Genomic DNA, 24858 nt, shown 5'->3' with positions numbered 1-24858 from the left:
ATATAAAATAGATAGCTAGTGGGAAGCAGGCGCACAGCACAGGGAGATCAGCTTGGTGCTTTGTGTCCAACTAGAGGAGTGGGATAGAGAGGGTTGGAGGGAGACGCAAGAGGGAGGAGATATGGGGATATATGTATATGTATAGCTGATTCACTTTGTTATACAGCAGAAACTAACACACCATTGTAAAGCAATTATACTCCATTAAAGATGTTAAAAAAACCATAATTGAATATTGGAAAATGCAAATCATTATTTTTTATTTATATGATTGAGGATTTTTTGTGTAGTTCCAAAACAAAGCATTTTCTTTTCTTGGACAATCAAAATAGCAAATATTCAGAAGAATAAATCCGTAAAACAGAGAAAATTATAAAACTAAGAATAAAATAACCGTTAAAGCCCTAACAAAAAAAGTACTCATTATTTTACAATTATTTTCTAAGCATCTGTTGGTTTTATAAAATGGGAATTTTACTGTTTATATGGTTGTCTATCTTTTTTGCAGAAATGTATCATTTCAAAAGAATTCTAGATAATAAAGCAGGATTATAAAATCTAGATCCCTCAATACTAGATAGAAAGAAAAAAACAGAAATAACCAAACAGAAATCTCAACAGCTACAAGCAAACCATGTTACAAGTAAAATTTCATACTATAATCTTTAAAAAATCTTGACCAAGGGAAGAATTCTGCTACAGCAATGTTTGGGTTATAACACCTGTTAGTCATTTTGAGAAAGAATGTAAATCAAGAAAATCTCCAAAACTCACTAATATCCACCAATTGGAAGACAAATGGATAAACATGACAAGCAGGTTGTCTAGAAAAAACAGGTTTGAACCCTATAGAATAAAGGCCCCTCACCATTTTCAAGTGTTGCATCATGAACAGGAGGGAATGATTTGAGGTACACAAGTCTTCTGCCGAGGGATCATGATATTCCCTCTAGCTAAGTAGTGGGAACCCTGCTTCATACCATTTCACATAAACTAAGTATAAGATATGCCCAGGGTATCCAACAAAGGCTATATATAATTCCAGCAAAGCCCTTTCTCCAAACTGGACCAAAGTGTCATATCTCAAGTTACAAACTATACTTGGAGAGGGGAAGGAAGATAGGTTTCAGATATAGTAGTCATTGAGTCAAGGAGAAATAATTCACATGATAAAACAACAAATAAAGGGTTTTGGCAGAGCAAGATGAAAAGAAAATACATGGCAAGTAAGCAAGCGTACCACAGAAATAGATAAAAGAAATGTACATCACATTTTTTAAAATATCAAAGTGTCCAATCTAAAAGGGAACCCAGTGCAAAAAAAAAGTACAGAAAAAATGAAAACACAACTCTCTGAGAGTGCCTCACAATCAAGAAAATCCAGAAATATTATAGCTAAGGGGACCAAAATTAATTTAAAACATTGTGAAATAGACTAGCCATGCTTAAAAATCATAGTATTGATATAAAAGAGGCTTCCACTGGGAAAGAAGTAGATAATCCAACATATGAAACAAACACTGTAATAAAAGTAGTATATATGAAGATTAAAATGGCACACTGCATTTAAAAAAATCTGGCATAGAATAAGAGACATATTATTGAAACATATTGTGATTATATCATCGAACTTGGTAAATAAAGAATTCTTCAGGATTCTTGCAGAAAATAAGTCATCAATGGGGGTTAAAGGTGGACCTAAACATATTGGCACCAAATTTTTCCATAACAAATTTTAGACACCAATGAACAAATTGTCTATAGATCAGGGGGGAATATATTGTGAGACAAGAATATTATAAACAGTCATTTTTTGTTGTTGTTTATATGCAATGGCAATAGAAAGATATTCTGGAAAGTTAATAAACTCAAGGAAGAGTTTAGAGATGTGTATAACATATACATACACAAAATATATAATACTCATTTATTTTATATAAATATTACATATATACACATATATGTATGTGTGTGAATATATATATATATTTCAAGGGAGAGAAACACAGACTAGGAATGACATTTTCCCAAGGCGTTATTTGTGGATGGAGATATACTTTTGTTATTTTTCTTGATTCTTCCGCTTGATTCTTAAAATAATTTTGGATATTATTTTGTATAAAATAATTAAATGATTATTTTAAAAAGTTGAAAACGTAATTTTAATGATTTCCTAACATCCATTTAATGTATACACTATAATTTATTGAATTATAATATTTTATATTTCATTTATTTCTAATTTTACTACTGTCAATCATAATGCAATGGGTATCTTTATCTATAAAACTATCACTGATTATTTCTAGGAACTGATTTCTAAGAATTACTACTTTAAAGAACAACAACATTTTTAAGTTTCTTTAGATATTAATAAATTGCTTTTCAGGGAGATTTTGTTCATTTATCCTTCCATCAAACGTGAATACAGTGTTTATCTGACTACACCCTTTGCTCGACTAAGCACTTATTTTTCATTTTTATTTTCTAGTCGTATTTCTTATGTTAATAATCTTTTCACATCCACTGTTCCTGGAAAGCCTTTTTGTATATTAAAGAGATCAGTTTACATTTCCTTTTTTTGAATTTTATATCAAGGTCATCATATTGCATGTGGTCTTTTCACTCAATACTATCATAATGAGGTTATCTATGTTATTGCACAGAGCTATAATTCATTTATTTTTCCTGATGTATAATATTCCATTATGTGATTACAATAAAATTTATTTATCTATTTATCTCATTTAAAGGATTTATGATGTTTCAGGGCTTTTTTCTCTATTACAAAAAATGATTTTCTGAACCTTAATTGTACACGCTTTCTGATGCACTTTTGAAAAGTTTCTCTTGGATAAATACTTAGGAGTTAAACTATTGGATTAGAGGGGAAACAAAAGTTCATCTTTTTTTTTTTTTTTTTTTTAAAGATTTTATTTATTTATTTATTTATTGATTAATTGATTGATTGATTGATTGCTATGTTGGGTCTTCGTTTCTGTGCTAGGGCTCTCTCCAGTTGTGGCAAGCGGGGGCCACTCCTCATCACGGTGCGCGGGCCTCTCACTACCGCGGCCCCTCCCGCTGCGGAGCACAGGCTCCAGACGCGCATGCTCAGCAATTGTGGCTCACGGGCCCAGCCGCTCCGCGGCATGTGGGATCCTCCCAGACCAGGGCTCGAACCCGTGTCCCCTGCACCAGCAGGCAGACTCTCAACCACTGCGCCACCAGGGAAGCCCCAAAAGTTCATCTTAAGAAGACAATTTCAAATTGTTTTCCATACTTATTATCCAATTTATTCTCCTGCCAGCATAGTTGACCCCAGTGATGCACAACACCTGTAAAACTCAGTATGGTCGGACTTAACTTCTGCCTAATGAAGGGGTCTAAAATAGTATCTCATAGTTATCTTGATTTGTACTTTTGTGATTACTAATGAAGTTCAGCACATCTTCACACCTTTTTCAGTCATTTGTATTACTTTTCTTGCAAAACACATGTTCATGTCTGAATACTTTTTCAATTCTGTTTACTTATTGATTGTTCTTTAAGGGTTATATATTTGAAAATTAATATTTTGTTGTTTACATATACTGCAAATATCTAATGCCAGTTTGTGTTCTGTCTTTTCACTTTCTCTAAAACACATTTTCACAAGCTAAAGTTCTTAATTTGTATACAGTAAAATTTGACAGTCTTTGACTTGTGATTGTTTCACGGTGTTTTGTTCAGGAAATTTACATTTTCCAAGACCACTTATGTAATAGTCACTCCTTTGTTCAAAACCCTGCGATACCACATCTGTCATAAAGCAAGATTTCTCATAAGTCGGTGTCTTTTTAATAACCCGCCACTCTCTCCTATTGACAATTACTTATCCCTGAATCATCCACACACAGTTGTAATATTTTCAGTTAATACTAAGCTCTTCAATATGCTTCACTTTTTTATTTTCGTCTACTGGTAAGGTTTGACTATTCTTGGCCCTCTGTACTTCTATATAAATTTTACAAACAGTTTATTCATTTAAGAAGAAGCTTTTTGGGCAACACTGAAACTAGATTTAGGTAGTATTGACACATTTAAAGTATAAAGTACTCCTACACATGAACATTAAATATCTCTTCAATTCTGTCTTCATTTAAGAGTTACTCTGCATGATAATTTTTATGAGTGCTAAAGGCTATCATTATTTAAAGTTTTTATTAGTTTACAGTCATTTTTAATGTGTTTAAAGCAAAAACATATATCTGAATTTTGGAATTTATTGATCTTTTATCTATGCCATTTTTGATGATAAGTAGACTTTTTCCTTTAAACTACATATCTATATAGATACCTGTAATATATAATACATAATTTTACATAATATACAATATGTAAATATAACACAACATATAATTAGATACATTAGATATGAGGAGTCATATATCCAAAGACAAATTATATATAACATATATTATAATACCTATAACATATCTATATCAAGGATAACTATGGGTTGGCCAAAATGTTTGGTCAGGTTTTTCTGTAACCTCTTACGGAAAAGCCCAGATGAACTTTTTGGCCAACCCAACACATAGCTCAAAATTACTTATATTACTCAAGTAGTCAATATCCCTCTTTAATTTTAACTCATTTAATTTTCAAACATTGATAACGTTGTTTCAAAGAATCTTATCAATTGTCTTCGCCTATATTTCATTGTGTTCGTAACATCCTTATGTGTCACAAAGCTATCTTGTTTAGGGGGAAAAACTTATTTTGAACTTTACCAAATATTGTAGTCACTTTTACTGATATAAACATTTTTTGTAACACTTCCTGCTTTGAATTCTTCTTCAAGAATAGTATTCCCACTCTGATTTCCTATTTTGCTTGTGATAACTCTATATCTCTGACTAGTTTTTTATTCTAACTATTTCAGATGTATCTCAGAAAATAGCATGTACTTAGGTTGTTATTAAAGACATACTTTTAAGTTTATATCGTTATTTTCTTGGGAGGAAGAACTGGGCCTTACATGCCTTTATATGCTCCGAGCAGTCTTCACATCCTTCTGGACATGAGAGAAGCCCTGTAGGAATCTGGTCTATTAATTTTGAAATACCATCATCTAGCAATTGTCAATGTGAACAGTTGTAGTTTAAAAATCTGGGGACCCTTTGCCTTAGGTATTGTTTTGCTATCATGATGTCATTTAAGCTCTCTTAACTACTCTTTCTCTAGCTGAAAAAGAAGGGAAATTATGTTTACTCATCAGGAAAACAGAGATGCCCAGAATGAAAGGCTCTCAGAGAAAAGCTTGGTAACATTATTATGTCTTCCAGAAAAATCAGCCCAGGTGCTACTGGTTTTTCACAAAATAAATTCCCAGAGCCTAGACACTACTTATTCACCATAAAGGTCACAATTTAAGCTTCCGCTGAGATGCCATGAAAGCTTCCTATGATTCAAGTCTAGCCAGGAACCAGAGAACTGAACTAATTGGTTAAGTCTGCTCAAGGTGACAAGCTGCCGGCTGGCAGACAAAACATTTAGAAACCAGGCTGAAAATGCTACATCTAATTTCACTTAGGACGTAAGAAGAGATCCAGAAGACTGGTCTGTTTACTGGCAATGAAACATTATCCCCACACTGTTCTCAGATCATCCCGGAGGAGGTATGTGTCCTTGGAGAAAGAAGGCAGCTCATCTCCGTGGGTCTTTACCTAATTATTATAAAATGTGTTTGTGGCATAACATAAAGTTTGACACAGAGAATGCTCGTATTTTTGTTACAAATGTAAACTGTAACTGTATTTAAAGTCTCTCTTTATCCTAATATAAAAATAAATACAATATAAAAAGAAAGCAAGCAAATTTTTAGCAATCTATAATACAGTACATTTTTAAATTCAATTTCCTAATAGATTCAGAAGGTTCAGAAGTGTATTTCTTTCAAGACCCTGTGTGCTGTGGGCACTTACATACATATATTCTGTGTATGTGGGTGTGTGTAAGGAGTGTGCAACATTAGAATATGTTGCAGTTAGAGAAGGAAATAAAAAGTGCGCAAGTGTTAATGACTTCACAAGGGCCATCTAAACTCTTCCAGGAAAAATCTCTGAATTAAAAATCTTGCCATGCAGATAGTGGTAATCCTTCCACTTAACTTTCTATTTTCTTTTATGCTTTGATTAGTAATCTATGTAATCACTCATTTATTTTTGGAGTTGTGTGGCCTCTAGTGGTGTCTGGAAAAAGCATACAATGAAAATATTGCAATACCGTACACATCTATCTCCCGAGATTGAAAACTCCAAAGGATGCTGAGTATTATTCTAACTTAAAACAGTTATATACGCATTACTTTGTATTAAAATTTACATTTTAATACAATGCTCTTATTTGACAGTTTTAGATTTTGGTCCCACTTGCTCCAAAGCTGCTATTTCTAGACATAGAGTTATAGGAAAATAATATGGAAATAATTATTCTATTCTTCTTCATGTTGTTTCTTACATTTTCCCCAGAGGTCAGTATGAATATTTAGACTTTATAAGAAAATATTTTCCCCAAATTAATAACAATTTTTTTCAAACGAATATTATCAAATATAAAATTTTTTTGCTTAGGAGTGTTATAGCCATTTTACCTTTAACCCAAAATTAATTTTTAATTAATTTAATTTAAAATGTATATTTTCTAGATTACCTGGGTTTTTACCTAAAATTCTGAAACACACAAACCACAACACTACATCAGGCAGAATAAATAAGCTGAGGGACAGATGTCAAAAGAATGTCACTATACTTTGTTCAGTATGAAACACTGCCATTTGCATCTTGGTCTACAGTCACTGTATGTTGAAAGACCTTAAATGAAAAGAGTGATTAAGCTTATGAACCAATGTACTAATATGTTCTTCAGGAAATATTGTTCCAATTAGTTTACATTTTCAAAATGTAATACTATTTCAAATTAATTCTATATTTTAATCCATTGGATATCTTCACTATTCTGTCAAAGAAAAAACAGTATTGATTTGAAAGGGACCCCAAGAAACAAGAAGAATGTACAACTTGCTGCAACTGGCAATTTGGCATTGGTGTCTTTCTACAGATGGTACTACATGCAGAACAGGGGCTACTTCTGGGATTGCCAGAATTTCTTCTCATACGTTCCTTTTGTTATTTTAAAAACTTACAGATCATAAGCCTAAAAAACTCTGAAAGCAGAAGGTAATATACTCCACAGTTAAAGTACTTTCAAGCTTATTACAAAGTATTTTCCTGTTGCTGGAATTATTTACTAGACTACAGATTTTAAAGACATTTCCCAATTCATCATGTTTACTAGCACAATTTCCCTCAGATTATAATGAAGGAGTTTATAACTAGAGATTAGAAGATAAAGACAAAGCTGTATGTAGTGAGAAACTGAGTGATAAGAAAATACAAACTAGGTGTCTACTGATGACCTTTGCAAGAGAAGATTACTCTGCAGCTTTAACACATTTACACTTTATAGGATAGCTGAAGAAAATGAAGCATAGGAATATATGAGCTATGTAGTGGCAGTTATTGGAAATGGGTTTTTGATTTAGTTGCCAACTGAGAATTCAGAAACAAAATAAAATCCTTTCATGGCCATCAGAAAATATGACTTTCTAAATAAGAATAATGAATATTGTCTACATAAATGATTCCCATGTTAATTCATCCAACATCTTTCAGAGCCAGAATAGCACTATTTAATAGAATTCTGATGGGGAATGTCTAACATTGAAAAATCACTTGTATACACACCGAAAACCATATTATATAAAACTCTGTGAGAAATACCATTTCCATGATGAAACTGAAAAGGCAAAAGTGAATAACCTTTGAAAGAGAAAAAATTCTTGACAGTTGCCAATCTTCCTTAATGTTATTTCCAAGGTGTTTAGTGGTGGATGAAATTCAGCTCTGTTTGGTCGGAGTAGCTTCTGGGTCCAAGCAAGTGGTAAGAAGGGTGTGTTTCGAGGAAAGGTTTATGTTTGAGGTATATATTTGGGCTATATTTTGAAGTCAATAGAGTCAGATGGCATGTTTGAGTTTCTATTTAATTTTATTCTTCTGTCAATCAATATCTATTGACCGTGTTTTTTTTTTTTAATGTTTTTTTATGGATAGTTTCAAATATGGGTAAAACATACATAAATTACTATGATAGGGGCTTCCCTGGTGGCGCAGTGGTTGAGAGTCTGCCTGCCGGTGCAGGGGACACGGGTTCAAGCCCTGGTCTGGGAGGATTCCACATGCCGCGGAGTGACTAGGCCCGTGAGCCACAACTGCTGAGCCTGCGCGTCTGGAGCCTGTGCTCCGCAACAAGAGAGGCCGCGACAGTGAGAGGCCCGCGCACCGCGATGAAGAGTGGCCCCCACTTGCCGCAACTAGAGAAAGCCATCGCACAGAAACGAAGACCCAACACAGCCATTAATTAATTAATTAATTAATTAAAAATTACTATGATAAATACCCATATATGCAATATCCAGCTTCAGTCATGTTAATGCTTTGTATTCTTTATTTACTAGGATCAAGATGCAAAAAGTTTGATTAAATAGAGACAATATGAGACCAGCATCAGAAAATTTTAAACCTTTTTAGGAGGGTGTTTAGCAGTCAGACATCTCATTCTCAGCCAAATAAAATTAGATAAAATACTCAAATATTGATCCTTAGCTTTGTTCATTTGGGTGTTTTAAAACTGAAAGGCAGATTAATAATCAATTTACTAAAAATTAGATGCTAGGAACGTTATTCTGATTTGACTGCTACTGTATGCCTTTTCTTATCCTTCTTTTTTCATATTTGAAAAATGTGTAAAACACAAGTGACATGTATATACACACACATGCTTTGATAAGCTGAATTTATACACATATAAATACCAGCATATATACGTTTATTTACATGGATACAAGTATCAGTTTACTGCAGCAGTTGGTAAAATTTTTGAAAATAAAATCTTCTGAATATCAGACAATATGCATTTAAATTTCAAGCACCATTATCTCAGTTTCCAACCAGCCACTATACTCCTGAGAAGTCCTGAAACTCACAACCTCACTCACAGACCTTTAGAAAAGACCACCAATGTTAAGAGGTGAGATAAATGGTGGTTTTAATACAATAAATTGTCTAGGCCAATATCTCCTTAAAGATATTTCTGTGTTTAGTCAATTCAGATAAATTCAATTAGAATTAAAAGTGACTTGAAATGCTTACGAAGTTGGAGGTAATGTCTCTAAGAATTTAGAGATATTTTCTCCAAAATACTATTTTATAAGAGCTCTCCCATGAAGAAAGAGCTCAGGTGTCGTATGTTTCCTCCAAAGAATGAGGAATAACATAAGGAAGAGTAAAGGACAAGACTTTCATTACAAATGGCCAAATCCATCTCTCTCATGGGAAAAATTCAAAGATGAAACTTGGTGCTTTTGATACTATGTAGAGCCTTGAAGTAAATTTCTTTTTTTTTTTTTTCCCAGATCTTTCTTCTTTGACAAAGGTCGGCTTGACTTTCTAAATAAGATTAATGCTTATGGTCGACACAGATTATTCTGATGTCAGTCAAGGCAGTGCTCTTTTCTCGGTTACTAAAACAATATTGGTACTGGCAGGTATAAAACACTCTCTCCAACACAGGCAGACAAGTGAGTTCAGTTTGGAATCTGAATCCAAATTAGGTCCCATATTAATTGCAAATGGTAAAAACCTTTGCATTAGTTTCCTAATTAAGATTAATGATAGTGGTTTGAAGAGCTGATACCAAGACCCTGGCATTAACAGCAATCATTTTTCAACTGTGGCAAACATGCTTTTCTTTTGAAGTACTTTCTAGTCCAAAATAAGAGTTGGCAAGAAGGTGGTGTTGAGAGAGGCAGAAGATTCAATAGCAGCATTTCTTAAGACTAAACCAAAAATATACTGAACATATAAAAACCTCAGGAAAAACTTTGTTTCAGACAGCACATACCCTGCCAAAACCTGCTCTCCAGAAAAAGAGCTCAGCTTTATGAAAAACAAGGGGCTCCATGTTCTTGAATGAGACTCTATTGAAAGTTATAAATAACTGGTAAAAATAAATGTTTCCAATTAAAGTGCTTCTGGATGTCTGTTGATTGTGAGTGAGATGATTTACACAGAGTGCACAGCCGGAGCACAGACACACCATCTGGAATTACTAACCGAGAAACGCATAAACGTATCGATGTATTACGTGACTTACCATCAGGCCTCCGCGGAGTAGGTATCATCAGATTCCAAAGCTTCACATGTAGACCGCTTTAGAACTCGCTTAAGACAGAACATGTTTCATTCAGAAAAAGCCTCCCATTTTGGATTGTGTTGTGTATGCTCTGAAAACACATTCTTCAGAGGGAGATGAAAGAAAATCCAGGGAAATAGCAACCAGTAAGTTTTTATCTCCCAGCTGTTTTGTCAGTTTTAGACAACCACAGAAATTATGCAGTGGATTTTGTTCCACAATCAGTAATACACGCAATGTCTGAGAATATAGACCTCTTTGGAAGGATGACTGCTTGGTGCCCTTAGGATTTTGAGGTGGGTTTTTAACTTTTTTTACAATTAGATGAACACAAGAGAGCTTTTGTGTGCCAAGACATACATGCTCTTTAAGCAAACAAAAGTGGAAAATTTTAGCACATTCAGCATTAATAGAACCAGAATTGAATTTGCCCGAGTTCTGTTTATGAATGGCATTATTTATACAGCTGTGAATTGTATTGAAACATGACAGTGTGGGAAAAAAATCTACATTCAATGAATTATCCAGCTGACTTCTGTTTTTTTATGCATGCTCATCATAAAATCTAAAGCATCAATTTTTTAAAATATTGAATGCCTTTAGAATAAGTTTCAAAATTATTTCTTTTCTGGTATGACTGCTTTTTATTTTATTTATTTATTTATTTATTTATTTTTAATAAATAAATTTATTTATTTATTTTTGGCTCTGTGGGGTCTTTGTTGCTGTGCATGGGCTTTCTCTAGTTGTGGCAAGTGGGGGCTTCTCTTCTTTGTGGTGCACGTGCTTCTCATTGCGGTGACTTCCCTTGTTGCTGAGCTCAGGCTCTAGGCGCGCGGACTTCAGTAGTTGTGGCGCGCGGGCTTAGTTGCTCCGCGGCATGTGGGATCTTCCCGGACCAGGGCTCGAACCTGTGTCCCCTGCATTGGCAGGTGGATTCTTAACCACTGCACCACCAGGGAAGTCCTATAACTTCTTTTTAACTTGAGTTATGACCCGTTAAAATGAATCACATACATGGATTTATTTTACTAACATATCTTATCCTTTCCTTCAAGTTTAAAGACCTTCTTGTTCTCTATCCCTAAATGAGGGAGGCATCCCATTCTCCAACTCTATAATCTCTCCTGAAATTGATTGGCTATAGAGAACCTATCGGTCACTGTCTGAAAACCAATCCCTATAGCATATCAAGATTCTTGTAGTCACTCCTTCTGAAAGGGGCAAAACAAGGTGTCAGAACATTTTATTTCTTCTCAAAAGTAGAAGTAAGTTCATGATAATTTTTGAGAAATCAATATTGAAATGATAGGATCAAAACCAAAATAAATATTAAAACGGTGTGATCAAAATCAAACTCTCCACAATCATTGCCAATGCTAACCTCAGTTTCATTCCTGGAAATGGTATACCAAATGGGCCTGTTCGCCCCTAGCAATGGCAATTAACAAATGTAAACAGGTATGCTATGCAACAGTTAAAAAGAGCACACAGAATTGAGCAGGAGAAAGGAGGTTTTGGGCAACTTCAGGTGGCAGCAGTGAGCCTTGCTTAGCTGTAAACTGTAAGTTCCTTCATCTCTTTATCTCTATCACTGTCATATCCTAAAGAAGCCAAAAAAGTGGATATTCTTGAGCGTCTGAATAATACCAAACTTCACATGCATAAATTATTGACCTTTCATGTAGTTAGTTAATTGGCAGACTGACCATTAACCTACTGACCTCCCTTTTTACAGCTTTTTTTTTTCACCAGGATAGGGTCTTTCTTGTTAGGCATTTGCCCTTATCAACTTTGTTCCAAGGCAGCGGGGATTTTCTGTTGTTATTTTATTTCTTTATCCAAAATTTTCAAGTTTCATGATCTGTAAATACATCTTGGCATAAGTTTTCTATTGCTATTTTAACAAATTTTCACAAACTTTTAAACTTAAAACAACACAAATTTATCATCTATGTTTCCATAAGTCCAATATGGGTCTTTATCAGGTTAAAGTCAAGGTTTCGGCAGGACTGTATTTTCTTCTGCTGACTCTAGGGAAGAATCTGTTTCCTTGCCTTTTCCAACTTCTAGATGCACCCCACATTCCCTGGCTGGTGGTCTTCCTTCTCCAACATCAAAGCCAGAAACCTCATATCTCTCTGACCCTTTCTTTTTTTGTGTCTCATCCCTTCCTCAGACCATAGCCAGGAAAGATTCTCTACTCTTGGAGACCATGTGAATACATCGAGCCCACCAGATAATCCAGGTAATATCCTGATCTCAAGATTCTAAGCTTAAATCACAGCTACAAAGTCCCTTTGCCATGTAAGGTAGCATATTCACAGGTTCTGGGGATTATGGTGTGGACATCTTTGGGGATTATCATTCTTCCTACCATGTCACCTGAATAATTCTCCTGAATCTCATTTGCTATGATTTACCAATCTTGTCCTCAGATCATTACAAAAAGCGGGGATTCAGATTTGGTAGAAGAACTAGAAGATATCTGGGGGAAGATCAGCATGTATACCTATAACACTCATTACATTTAAGGGACAGAGAAAATCATTGTTTTGATCTGCCAATAAAATTGTTGCTGTATCCTCAATACCCCCATTAGCTTAGCTTAGCTATGTGCTTCCAGTCAGCAGCTCAAATAGTTATGAATACATAAATGTTGTCCCCGTCCCTGCAGTTATTCGGGTAAATGAGGAATAAAGTTATTGTCTTTACTATCATGTTCCTCCCTTTCATTGATGCCATGTCTGTTTTACTTCATGTTTTGTCCTGATATTTTAATTCTTATTTTCTGATAGTTTCCTAGAACTTTTAGATCTGCTTATTTTCTCTAATCTCTAACTTCTGTTCTCTAAGGAATTGTTCCTCTGCCTAGTTGAGTGTTCTTAACTTTAATATCTGAATATTGCCCTCCAGGCAATATCTGGATGTACCCTCCACTTAATACTGCACATATTGTTACAACCTCCAGCCCTATTGTCGTTCTCTAAATTACTGTCCCCAAAAGGAAACAAATGTCATTCTCACATCAGGATAATTTGAAGAGAGTTTAATAAAGAGATTATTTACAAAGTTTTAGAACACCACAAGTGACTGTGGCATAACGACAGGCTAGTAAGAGCAGAATTGTCATAAGCCCTAGTGGGCCCAAAGGAACAAGAGAGGGAAATGGTTACCAGAATACATAAGGTGAAGGTCAGCAGAGAAGGTCGCTTGTGAACTTCTGAACAGTGAACTTGTGAGGGATATAGGCAACCCAAGGTAGTCCTGCAAAGAGGAAGTCAGGAGAAGAAATACCCTTCCCATAGGCTGAACCCTACAGGAATCCAGAAAGCCCACTGTTGTGATCCACATGGATGGGACACTGGCTTTGAAAGCAGAGTGAGAAGGAGTAGAGAGCAAACTAGGAGAAGCAAATGGAAACTATCTAACAATCCCTCCCTCCCCACAAATTTGAATTATGACCAATGTATTCTCATCCTGACTAACAACATAAAATGTAGTGACTTACATATCTTAATATATGTATCTCCTTTATTTTCTGTTTCCATTAATAATGTGGTAGGTTAAAGACTAAAGGTATTCTAGCCTATGAATCAGGAATAACATATTCATATTTTTCTTATGTTTATACATTAAGATTTAAAGGTTAATATTTATTTACTTAGATCAGGTCTGATGAGAACTCCCATCATACAATTTTGAATTGAGTTGATTTTCTCATGTAAAAATGAAAGAGTAAAATTACAGTGATAATTAGGAACAACTGAGTATGATAAAAGACATTCTTACCTTGCCATCAATATGCAAACATTTAGCTTAAAATAATTAGATTCCAGAAACCTAAAGAGAAGATATGTATTAGTGTACTAATTGCTGTCATTTGCCATAGCAAGAACTATGCTTCATTCACCTTTGTACCCCTAATATCCAGGCTGGTCAGTGCCTGGCATAGAAAATGTCCTATAAATATATTTGTTTACACAATTTTTGTCTTGCTCATGTCACACGTACACATGTAGAAGTTATTTTTTCTATTAGTCATTGACATTGATTTCATATGTCTACTAATGCAGACGTACTTCCATATTTCACCAAACTGATTCATTACATGGTTACCACAATCTATGTTATCTAATTCATGAAATACACTGTCTTCTTATATTAAGTAAAGCTCTGTGATCTGCTCCTCTAACTGGTTTTACCACTCCCATCTTTTCCCATTCCAATTGTTCTAAGGTCTGATTTTACAGCTCCAAACATGGCCCCTTCTCTGCTGAAAAATGCTCTTTGATTAGTTGCACACTGACTCCTGAATTAAGAACAGATCCCTTCTAGAAACATTCAGGATCCTCTGCTGTGTGTGGCCTTAACTTATCTTTCCAGATACTACCCTAGCCTATAGGGCACATTTATGCAAATTAGAAAAAGACACCATCTCTGGGAAGATAGAAGCCTGAAGGTACAAGTTTGGGCTAGAGCTCATGACTGCCTTTGTGAAAAGAAAAGGGTCCCATTCTTTGGATGAGCACACTGTACACATCAGGGCACATGGCTCCTCTGGAAGAGCTTGTCAGGACATCACAAAGTTCAGAACCATACACTTGACATCCCTGTGCCTTCACACTATATGTTCCTGTTAAAATGGATCATTTGCTATTCTCCAGAGTAACACCTATGATTCCCTACTTTGGTCCCCTGATTCATGTTCCTCCTCTCCATTTCTACATTTGGACCCTTTCTTAAATTTTCCTAAACTTCTACCACATTCAGTTAAGCACTCAACCTCTATTTTGTGTATGCCTATGTAGCAGGTCCTGTGACTGGTGTTGGAGGTGCACAATAGATGCAGATTTCTTATTCATGAAATTTCTTCTCATCCCCACAACTCAATATGATTATTCCTTTCCCTAACCACCTCACTACCCAACACACACAATACTTTATCTGCACTTCCCTTTGGGAATTTGCATTTGCTGCTGTCTCTAGTAATGTTTTGATAAACACATCTTTTCTTTGCCATTAAACTCAATACCACAGACTTACAAATCTTGGTACCCAGAACAGTGCCTAGTTCTATAACTTGAGGGAAAGAATTAAATTTAATTGAATTGTTCATCACCTATACTGTAACCATAAATGCCACATTATGATTGTAACTCAGCCCATGTTTAATAGGTCAGTAAAGCTGAGTGCATTTTCTGTTCCATTGCACCTTGAGTTACTTAAAGATTACATCCTTTCACTAGAGTTCTCAATGAGCATTTAGTGGTAGCTTTCAGACATGTGGCACTTGTACAGCTGGAGACAGAATGGTAGAATTCTGGTAGAATAGCTTTTTGAATTTTTTCTTTCTTCTTTTTTTGGGGGGGCAGCTTTTCATCTAGTGATGAAGATTATTCTTTACACACTCTAGCTTTCTTCTTCTGCTAAATTCCCCATTAACACATGACCCAGATAGATATAGCTGTCAACATCTTCAACTTCCTCTTTCTATTTATCTTGACAGATCCCTTGGTACAGTACTAATTTTATCCATTTTACCATGGAGGTGATTATTTCAATTCATTTTTATGCTATTTCTGTATATAGATGCTCCATTTAATCCCAGATATGATTGGTCTGTGGAAATGTAAGTTATACCCATAATGAACATAAAATTGGTCTATTTAGTGGTACCTATTTAAGTAAAGAATTTTAAAATAAAATATTTTTCATACTTAACTAAAATATCTAGGAATTCCAAGAGAAAAGCATTGAACTTTCCCAGTCCAGCTGTAAAATTACTCTACCCTCCATAATTGGTTCAATAAGGACAGAAACCAGATTGGAATTGATTGAAGAGGAAATAAGAAATAAAGACACAGAGATAATAATTTCATCAGTTCTTTTGTTAAGTTTTTCTGGAAAAAAAAAGGAAAATAATGAGTTAGAATGAGATGTGGGTGTAAGATTAAAAAAGGACTTAATGGGAGTCAACAGAGTATGTTTTATGCTGATGAGGATTATTAATAATAATGTGGATAAATGCAGAACAGATTTTGCAAGAAAGTAAGTTGATCGGTGCTTTGTGACCACCTAGAGGGGTGGGATAGGGAGGGTGGGAGGGAGGGAGACGCAAGAGGGAAGAGATATGGGAACATATGTATATGTATAACTGATGCACTTTGTTATAAAGCAGAAACTAACACACCATTGTAAAGCAATTATACTCCAATAAAGATGTTATAAAGAAAAAAAAAAAAAAGAAAGAAAGTAAGTTGGGATGAAATTCAAAGAACAATTCTCTGTCCTTACTTTATCTGACCTATCAGGGCATTCCATAGGTTTGACCACTCCTTCATGCCTAAAACACTTCCCTCTTTTGATATTTCTGATACCACATGTTACAAGTTAAGTCCTCTGTTTCAATCATTACATCATTTCTGTCTTCTTTGTTTATTATAATACAACCTTGTACAGTAGAACTTCTTGTAGAAATTCAGATTATAAATCAATAAGTCTGGCAATTCTGCAATCCTAGTAAGATTCCAAATGATACTGATGCTGTAGGTCCATGGAGCGTAGTTTGAGCAACGAAGATTTATAGAATCTTTAAATGCTAGTGTATTTCAGGGCCTAAGTCCTGCATATTCCTCTCTTTTCACCTCTAGATAGTCTCACATAGTCCAGTGGCTTTAAATAAGATATATCTCTAGTACAGTTATCTATTAGGAAATCCTGGCTTAATAAAAGACCAACTTGATATTTTTTGGATGTCCAATTTCAAACTTGTGGTCATAACTCCCTAATCTGTTTCTCTTCTAGTCTTTTCCCATCTTAGTAGATGATACTCCATCTATCCATTGCTTAGGGCAAGTGTCTATGGGACATCTGTAACTTTAAACATTTTTCTTAGCCAATCAGCCCACCAGTACTTCCCCAGTTCTACTGATATTCACTTCTTTACATCTCCACCTTTAATGCCACCTTCCTACTCCGGGTCACCATAATGTCACCCAGACTTCTGCAAGAACCTCATACCCTCCGCTATAGTCTTCATACATTCCACTCTTCCCGTAAGACCCAGAGCTAAACTTTATGAAAGTAAATTAGACCGTGTAAATTCACCGTTCTTCCATGGGCCATGCTTTGAGTAGCAAGGCCTAAGTAAGGTTCCTGCCTGTGTATCCAGACTCCTTTTACAGCAGTTCATTCTCTACAGCCATACTCACAATGACATTGACCCCCTTTCTCTTCCTCAAATGTACTACGCCAGCCTCTTTCCCATTTCAGGGCCTTTGCATTGGGGCTGACCCTCACCCACCACCCCACCCTCCACCCTAGGGTGTTCTTCCTCCAATTCTTAACATGTGTAATTCCTTTTTTTATCCCTTTAGATTCAATTCAAATTCTGTGTCCTTTGAGAAACCGTCTCAGGCAACCAGACTGAAAAAAGCCATCCACCTCCACCTTTACCCTAGTTACTCCCTAATCCCTAATACACTATGTTATTTTCTTTGTAATGCTTATTATGATATAAAATGACTGTATTGATATTATATATTTATGTTTGTAATGTCTGGTTCTATGTGATTGAATGTAGCCTCCATGAGGTTAGGGATCCTGACTGCCAGTGAATCTCCACTGCCTAAAACAAAGTAACCAAGAAAATATCCTTGATATTTTAGAGTAATCAAGAAACTATTTGTAGCATTTTAATAGAACCAAATGTGGTCTGCATAATTCAGTGCATCTTTATTCTTTGGTGTGCAGTAACAATATCCACTTAATCCTTTGTTTACTAGAAAAATGAGTAACTGAAATCTCCTATTTAATTTGTTCTCAGGATGATGACAAACTCCTTTAACTTAATTTTAGAGCGTGCTCTCAAGTGGTTCTCTCAAATTGTTTATACTACTCACTTGAAGCCTAGGTTCTCCACAGGTAAAAAAGCTAAGCCTTTTTACTCTCTTATTCTAAAGTTACTTTCCACAAGTGTCTTACACAGTCCACTGGAACATTACACTCTATCCTTCTGAGAGACTTAGTAAGCTTTTGAAATTGCAGGGGAACACAGTTTTCTCTCTGAACCAGTCATTGCTCCAGTCTTGAGGGTTTCCCTAGGCTCTGATTAAGATCCACTCAAATGCAGCATTTCATTGCTTCCTTCTTCATTCATCCCATCACTCTTTCATGAAATTTTTACTAGGCACCTACTATATGCCAGACCCTGTGGTATGTACCAGAGATAGAAGTAGAGGTGGAAACTTGACAGATGGTTGCTGTTCTCATGGAGTCTATTGTGGGAGACAGATATTAAAGACATAATTATCCAAATGATTATTTAATCATGTGGAATCTGCATGTGGAGTAAACCTCGATTTAATGAGATCCTGAGAAAATCAAAACATTAAGATAGTAATAATGGTGTCTCTCTCTCTCTCTCTCTCTCTCTCTCTCTCTCTATATATATATATATATTAGAGAGAGAGAATACATCCCATATATATTTAATATATATTGTATATAGGTATAAGCACATTATATACGTAATATATATTATATATATAATATATATTTTGTGCAGGGAGAGAGCAACCATAAGCAGATGTGGATAAAGATGAAGAGGAGAAAAAAAAATAAAGATGAGAGTTCTAATGTTAAAGATATCATAAATATGATTTCTCAGCCAACTCTTTCCTTAGTCCATCTACAATTTCATTACCAGAGTATAACCAGACCAACTGAACAATAATCCCTCATTAGGAATCTAATGTAATTTTCTTCCTAGTGTCTGCTCTCATTCTTTTTCTTGCAAAAATACCTTAGGGGAGAAGAGACATCCTAATTCTCCAATTGCAAGTCTTTTTGGGAAGTTACTAGGAGAGGAGCTATAAATAAATCATAGTGACTTAATCCCTCTTTTTTTTTTCAATCACTTTCTTAGCTTAACTACTCCCACAGTGACTTTTCCATATTTAATTGGCTGAAATGAGCCCCGATTCCCTCCACCCATTTCTACTTCCCTACACATCAGTTTTGATCCTTGGTATTATTTATATGGTCTGTAGAAAAGTGCTACATATTGACTTGGGATTGGAGAAAATTATTTAACATCTGTGCTTCATTTTCTACTTCCCCATCTGTAAAACTTGATGTCATAATATTTATCTAATACCACACAGAAGTGATATAAGAATTTATTCATGTTAGTGAGGAACGTTGAGATGTAGGGCACAGCAGAAGGATGAAATGCTGTTATTATTCTCTGACAGGCTGGTCAAGCTCTATAAATAATATGGTCAGGACCTGAGAAACATATTATGGTCTATAATGACTTGCAGGTGGGCCACAGTCAGGAGACTTGGAGCTCTCATTCTAAAGTGTCATGTCATTGAGGCTGTGTAAATGTCATCATGCACATTTTGTGGCGGTAGCCTTTCAACTCCATAACTCTAAAAATTAAGATTTTACTTTTCCAATGCCAATGTGAATGTACTGTGGTGAGGAAACACACTCCACTTTATAGGTAAGATTTGATTAAGTGGCTTTAGAGGTTACAGTTTAAACTATTTTCTTGTGTGCTATCATTAGAAAAGGAAGACAGCAATCACATAAGAAAGTAACTTTTTAAAAGGGTGAAGTAGGACCACAGTTAGTGAAAATACTCTAGTTAAAATGTGCAAGCCTATGGAGAAAATGAAGAATCAGACTAATGGTCCTGAATAGTTTTAAAGTGAAAGAATGATGTCCAATAAATTTATGGTCACGAAGGAACCCACACTTGCCTCCCTCTCTCTGCATTCCTCTTTATCTTTCTACACATTTATGTGACGGAATACATTTAACTGCTTTCCCTATAGCCTCACGCCTCGAATATATACCCCAACCACCTGTCTAGCCTCATCAAACTAAGAACAGCTAAAGCTGATTGACAAGTATAGCAATGCAAATGTTATGCAAAGTATACACCTTTATAAACATTAGGAATGACTGTACAAATGTGTAACTTGTATTAACTACTAAATCCTTAGGTTTAATAAACTTCACTTGAGTTTAAGAATACCTAAGTCCCTAAATCTGCACAGTCTGGAGACTATTAAATTACACCATTTTCAGTGAATTGATAATTTTACCTACAAAAAATGTTTTTGTCCCATAAAACCAGACTATGCAGACAGAAGACTGGGTTTGTAGGCAGTAGCAAGAAATTTTAATTGAACCCAGAGTACATGAAAACCAGTAGGTGAATTGGAAGAACAAGGAGAAATAAAAAAGGTCCTAGTGATTATTTTACATATGTTTACATTGCCTTAGAATGATACTCTGTCTTAGAATGTTGTAGCTTATTAAAATGCATTGAAAACAAAAGAAAAAAATTAGAAAATCAAATAAATAAAATAAGTAGCACAGGAAAACGATATTTTTTGAATGATGTTGAATGATATGGAAACTAGAGTGATCACCATAGCTACATTACTGAGAGATATATTGTATACTGGTGGCATCACCTGGGGAAGATGAACCCCTCTTACATTCTCCTTTAGTGCCCAAGTTTTGATATAGGCAAGTGTCTTTTCTTCAATTATATGTCAAGATAGAGTTTCATAAAGAGATAACTTCAAGAACCCCTCCAGTGAAATCCCAGGACTCCTCTAATATACAAATGTGCAACTTCTAATGTCTAAAAAAGAAAGATTATTTCTTTGAGTTATTTGTAGTGAGGTGGATGGACCTAGAGCCTGTCACACAGAGTGAAGTAAGTCAGAAAGAGAAAAACAAATACCGTATGCTAACACATATATATGGAATTAAAAATAAAAATGGTTCTGATGAACCTAAGGGCAGGACAGGAATAAAGACACAGATGTAGAGAATGGACTTGAGGACATGGGGAGGGGGAAGGGTAAGCTGGGACAAAGTGAGAGAGTAGCATCGACATATATACACTACCAAATGTAAAATAGATAGCTAGTGGGAAGCAGCCGCATAGCACAGGGAGATCAGCTTGGTGCTTTTTGACCACCTAGAGGGGTGGGATAGGGAGGGTGGGAGGGAGACGCATGAGGGAGCGGATATGGGGATATATGTATACATATAGCTGATTCACTTTGTTATACAGCAGAAACCAATACAACATTGTAAAGCAATTATACTCCAGTAAAGATGTTTAAAAAAAAAGAAAGATTATTTCTAATAAGCACAAAATAATAGAAAGAAATACAATTTCCTGCAAAATAGATGACCATGGTATATTTGGGGAATTATATATCAGAAGAAAAATAGGTAAAAATTACAAAAGATAGTCAAGGAAATCTACCCTTAAATGGTAAAGAAAATTATAATATGTTGAAGTTTAAAGAGAAGTAAATAATAAAAATGTATTAAATAATGTCTGTTTACCACATTGAGTAAAATAAAGAGATATGAGAGACTGTGAAAATTATCAAAAATATCTAGGTCTAAATATAATCACATGGGATCTTAGCCAAGTAGGGATGATTTTTTCACAAACATCTTTTCTCATTTCGCCTTGCTCTAGAAATAAATCTAAATATAGTTTCTTATTCCTTTTTCTCCTTTTCTTCTCTCCTGTTAAAAAACTCCTCTCCTGACCTTTATTTCATCCTAGTGTTTATCCTTTCTTTACCTTCATTCCCATTATGGACACAGACTCTGAGGAAACTAGCTTAAAATGCAGCGTGTGAGGGTTAAGTAAACCAATGGGAATAATTGCTTTCCAGGTAGATTTACTAAGTATTGAAAGAATTGGGTGGAAATCCTTGAATCTCTTCTCTGGGGATCTCTTTTTCAGAGATGATTTAAAATATTGTACTTACAATGGGAAGATCATCTTTCTATTGTCTCTCTAACAAATGAACCCTCTTTATCCTCCAAATATTTTTTTATAAACTAAAATGTGGACTCTGAGTAGGGCTCTGTTTTGTCCACTGCTACATTTTTGCAATTTAAAATAGTGCATATAGGAAGCACTCAATAAATATTTCTTGAATGAATTAACGAACCTTTAGGATGATGTTTCTCCATTAAGTCCATCTTGAATTTCTTAAATCTTTATGGTATGTTCACCCTCCACTGTTCCTGCCCTGTCAGGCTGACAGTACCCTCTTCTCCCACAAACCCACATACACACGTACCAGAAAGCAAGAAGCGACATATCAATTCTACTAATTCCACAGCATGTCAGCAACCCTCTTTGCTGATGTATTTGTTTTGGGGTTACCTGTCTGAATTTGGGTCTTGAGTGGTCAATTCCCTCTTTTGTAAGTTTACCCCCTTATGATTACGTACATTTTATAGATATTTTACCCATGCAACAAGCCATTACTGAGTTCTGGCCATGGACCAGAAATTATGCTTGTTTGGTAGACATAAATTTAAATAAATCACAATGTTATTCCAATAGTTGTTTTTATACTTGATAAGAGGAGACACTTAAAGAAATAGTGATAATTCAGTGTGTCATATTCTATAATAAGGTCAAAATGTGTATTTAATTAACTTGGCTGGTAAAGATGTATAGTTTTTAATTATGACTCTCAACATTACTAGTGTTTAATAAACATTTATCAGTCAGAGAAATATTAATAGAACAGTTATTCTAAAATTTATGGACAAATGTATAATAATACAATTCAAACATCAAAATGAATCATCTCCTTCAAAAATGTTCATAGGTGGCATTTAATTTTTATTCTAAGTGAAAAATATAACATTTATCGAATTTGAGCAAAAAGTTTCAAAACTATCAAGTTTTTGAGTTTTTACATATATATTATCTTATTTATTTCTAGTCCTTAATTCTAGAAGATAGATTTATTCTTGAAAACTTTGTTTATAAAACAAAAATATAAAGGCAAAATTTAACATTTTACTTACATCACACAGTAAGTTTATAATGAATTTATGGTGAGATCTGCATTAATTAAAATTGATTTCTTTGACTAGTTTTCTAGATTTAAAGAAAAAATCATCATTGCTACACATTTAATAACAGGGAGACTACAGAGGTAAAAGTTTTCTTTCTCTATATATTGGTACCAATGACTGCATTATAACTGTAAAGTTACAGGGGAATAATCACAAAATGGAAACTTATAGAAAATTATGAGGAAAGAAAATTTTGATGACTCATAGAACAGGTTTTGTTTTTTCTTTTATAAAAAAGTCTTACACTCTTAGTATTTGTCTTGATGACTGAATACTAGTCATTGGGAAGATTTCTACAAACTGCTAAACAAAAACTACCATTAAGTCAGAGAAAATGCACAACGTAAAAAAGTATTTCAAATGTGTTTGGTACCTTTCAAGGGGCTAGATTACATACCACACCTTGGGGCTAAATGAACTAAGTAGCGTAGACCTTCAATATAGTCTCAGATGTTTTGACATGTAGTTATTACATCATTTGCCTTCAAGGTGGAAGCAGAGAGGCTTAGGAGGAGGTTTGACTCATGTAATTGTAAGAGTCATGTGCCACTCTGCAGGTCAGCAAAGCAATGTGAAGTGTCTCCTACTCTCTAGTAGATCAAAGGTCATTTAGTGTTTTCATAATTTTAGCTAAAAATAAAGTCCCTGCCATTAGAATCAGAGTTTACATTTTTCGATCCACTAGCAAACAATGGGCTAAGATACGTGAGAACATTTATCAAATTGAGCATGATCCCAGAGTAACCCCTTTAAAGAAGCTTTCTTCAAAGCATTTATAACAGAGGTCATTATCAGATTACCTGTGACTCAGGGTATTATATCAATGTTCAGCTTCTGGAAAATTCTGATAACTTGGGGGCAGAGGCTGTGTCCTCCATGTGCTCATTAAACAAAGTTACAGTGACCTCTCTGATTACCCTCTTGGCACGCAACTGCACCATTTTCCCCTGCCTCTCCTTCAGTGAACTGCAATGAATGCCGTGGTGCTGGAGGGACCAGTGAGCCAAGAATGAACCATCTCACCATGGAAAAATTTTAAAAAACACAGAAAGGTCCATTGGCTTGCCTATATCAAAATATTTTACTCCAGTGGTTAAACTGTAAAATTGCACAGGTATCTGCATCGCACTTGAGGCTTTGTCTCACAGGGTTGCAAAGCAGCAGTTAAAGAGAGAAAAATAATCTCCTCCTAACAGCTCCCAACAGCTCTCCTCCCATCGACAAACTACACACACACATAAACACACACACATTCGTATGCACACTCTTAACTCCTGCCACTCCCCTATTCTTGAGTGATCTTTTCCTTGCTCCCACTCAAGTTTCATTTCCTCAGCTCTTCCTATAAAAAAAAGGAAAAGTTCTCTGATAAACTAACTCAGAAAAAGGAGATCTTAATGTTTAAAGCTATTCATATTTGCATTTTAAAGAGTGTTCAAAAATAGTTAAATATAAATTTTTTTCACAGATGTTAGTTAAAAATATGAATTAGTATCTCAGGTATTGTTTGTTTCTTCAAAAAATTATATTGGATGCTCACTTTGTCCAAATACTGAAAAATACTGAGGACACAACAGTGAGCTAAAAGGCCAAGCTGGTTGCCGCCACAGAGCTTACAGTCTAAAATGG

This window comes from Balaenoptera acutorostrata, chromosome 2, assembly GCF_949987535.1.
Source record: "Balaenoptera acutorostrata chromosome 2, mBalAcu1.1, whole genome shotgun sequence".
In the NCBI taxonomy this organism is placed as follows: domain Eukaryota; kingdom Metazoa; phylum Chordata; class Mammalia; order Artiodactyla; family Balaenopteridae; genus Balaenoptera; species Balaenoptera acutorostrata.
The sequence above is the reverse complement of the archived record's forward strand: the minus strand, read 5'-3'. Positions refer to the sequence as shown.